This window comes from Chinchilla lanigera, unplaced genomic scaffold, assembly GCF_000276665.1.
Source record: "Chinchilla lanigera isolate Chin_1 unplaced genomic scaffold, ChiLan1.0 scaffold00067, whole genome shotgun sequence".
Classification (NCBI taxonomy): domain Eukaryota; kingdom Metazoa; phylum Chordata; class Mammalia; order Rodentia; family Chinchillidae; genus Chinchilla; species Chinchilla lanigera.
The window spans coordinates 10810699-10813507 of record NW_004955468.1 but is presented as its reverse complement, the minus strand read 5'-3'; the positions used below and the strand labels follow the sequence as shown (position 1 = coordinate 10813507).

The 2809-nt window shown below is 34.8% G+C and overlaps 1 protein-coding gene across 1 annotated transcript in view; it reads right to left on the bottom strand.

Annotated features, from left to right (window-relative positions):
* The window catches only part of LOC106146298 (pyrin and HIN domain-containing protein 1-like), a 23368-nt gene that overhangs the window by 15225 nt on the left and 5334 nt on the right, over window positions 1–2809 (bottom strand).

Here is a 2809-nt window from a genome sequence, read left to right as displayed (position 1 = left end):
AAATCCATACAAAGACACATTGTACTGAATGAAATAGAAGAGTATTAAATGCAAAAAAATAATACACTATAAGCCACCAATAAGAAAGAGTGGATGCCCTACAGAGATTGAAGAGTAATATTGAAACTTTCTCAACAGGGTAGCAGATTGCAGCAAAAGGTTTAATTTTTATATAACACAGGTCCAAAACCCCATATCTAGTGCAAAAGCAAAATGTTTTTAAAATAGAAAGATTTACACACAACGTTCAGTTTTTATAACAGCACAAGTAGCTCCCTGTGCTAATGTTAGAATGTCTAATGCCATCTGATTTTAGAGGATGGTCTATCTCATTAATTTTACTTTTTTATTTAGGAAAGTGATACAAAGAGAGAGAGAGACAGAGAGACAGAGAGAGGGAGAGACAGAGAAAGAGAGAGAGAGACAGGGAGACAGAGAGAGAGAGAGAGAGAGACAGAGACAGAGAGAAGAGAGAGATAGAATACTACTCTCTTTGGACAAGATCTAGTGGATTCCAGTAAGAGGAAACTAAAAGCAATCTAGCACATATGTTATAGGTTTTATCTGTATGATCACCTGAAGCCTGGTTTTCTCTAGGCAAGAAGAAATTTTCTGAGCCACTAGAGCACATATAATCAAAGTATGATCATCAGAGCTGACAGGTAAGTTTAGAAAGTATTTTTAAGAGGTAACTATTGTAACACACTTACTCTTACACCTTCTTACTGACACCGATCCTTCATTCCGCTAGCACAGACTTTCTAGCTTCCACCACTGACCTTGGGACCTTCTCAGTGCAGATCTGTGAAACAGATTTGCATGAGACATTGTCCTGGGGTCTTGGCCTCCAGTCAGACTCAGGATTGGCTCTAGGTCTTTAGCTGGCCTCATGCGGGACATTGCCATGCTATCCAGGACCTCAGCTGGATTCTTTGAGACTTTATTGTGTGAATATATTTCCTGCATATTTGTATTTGACTCTGGGTAACTATTACAAAATAATCCCTTAAATTATGTCTCCTGTGTTAAGTTGTTTCCTTTGTAAACCCTGACTACAACAAAGTATTATTGATGTTGATTGTGGTGTAGTGATGCAGATAACAAAGAAATTTCCAGTAGTAAAGATTTAAAACATATATATTATGTAGTATTCTGCAAAGTCTAGATTCTAAATTTCTATATAAATCTAGCTCCACACATGTAGAAGAGGTTCATTCAACTTGTGTGAAAACAAAACTGATCAAAACTGTAGAACTACATGAAAATGATATTTAAAGAGAAAATCGTAAAAATGTATTCTCTAATACTAAAGGCCTCAGTAGTTTTGAAAGGAAAAGACATACACAGAAACAGTGATAGGAGGTAATATACAACAACACCAAAAAAATAATGAGCAAAGTTGATTATCCTGCAGGCCAAAATTAAATCAAATGAAAACAAATTTGACTAGGAGTGCTTATGTTTCAAAAACCACCTCTGTTGAAAAAGAAAAGAGAAATACCATTATGGAGAGCAGAAAGAAAAAGAATAGAATGCTTCACTAATGTTTGTCTTTTAAAGCATAAAATACAGGTGTAAGTTTAAAAAATGCCAACAAGAAAGAGAATATATGAGTGTCAGCAAAAATATATCAAAATATGTAAGTATAATATAGACCAAGTCAAGTATATAATAAATGATTAAATTCACTTTCAGATGTCTCCCTCTATCTTGTTAATAAAATTTTATCTGAAGAAAAATGAAGAAAAGGACTATGCAAAAATAACACCAGTTATAGAGTTTTCCTTCAGGATGTGATTCCTCAAGTTAACAAAATAATCTTCAATTCCAAATGTTATAATGTAAAATATTTATATGATATGTAATGTATTTACATGTAGTTAGCTATGTATGTAACTATGCATATATAAATAAATATAAATAAATAAATACATGCGTATATTTTATTAGAATAATATCAGACAAGAAGATAGAAAAATGTGTAGATAGACTTGCTAGCCTCTAAGCCTACTGTAATAAAACACAAAAAATTAGAACGAAGGTAATGCATTATTATTCCTTGCATCTTTGGCTGCAGAAGATAATGGTAGAAACTTAATACTTTTTTTCTTAGGTAAACAACATTAATACCCTGGGTTATTTTCTGTATTGAATTTCTGTGGGTAGCCCCTCAGACTGCTTCAGTGCTCAGGAGCATCTAAGGATCCCTGAGGATGTGAAACCAGTTGTGTAGTGCGGTGGGCTGTAATTATGGAGCAATGACAGCACAGGTAATCATACATGAACTGGTTACATCACAATGGAAGAATGTAAATATGTGATAACAACCTGCATAAAGATTATACAATAAAGAGGAAGATGCTCTTGCAATCTTGGGATCCTGTCCTCTTGTGCCTGGCTCCGCTCCATGCGGCCTGATGTTGTGGTTGATGTCCTGCACACATTTGTTCTTTGACCTGGATGCCTCACCTGCAAAAATCTCCCTTAGGTTCTCCAAATGGGCTGACAACTTCTCTATTCTCCTCTCAAAATTTTGCCTCAACTTCACACTCTTTCTTCCAAACAATATATCTCAAATTGGAATAGTCTAGATTCTAACTCAAGGTCCAATTTACCATTTAAATATCATTAAGAACTTGATTTTACCTTTATGTTGCCTTACCCACCATTGCAGAGTAAAAAGGGGAAAAAATGACTATCAAACTTCTAGAACTAGATTGACAGCGTGATTAAAAATCTACCGACAAAGAAAAGCCCAGGCCCAGATGGATTCCCAGCAGAATTTTACAAGAAATTCAGAGAAGATTTA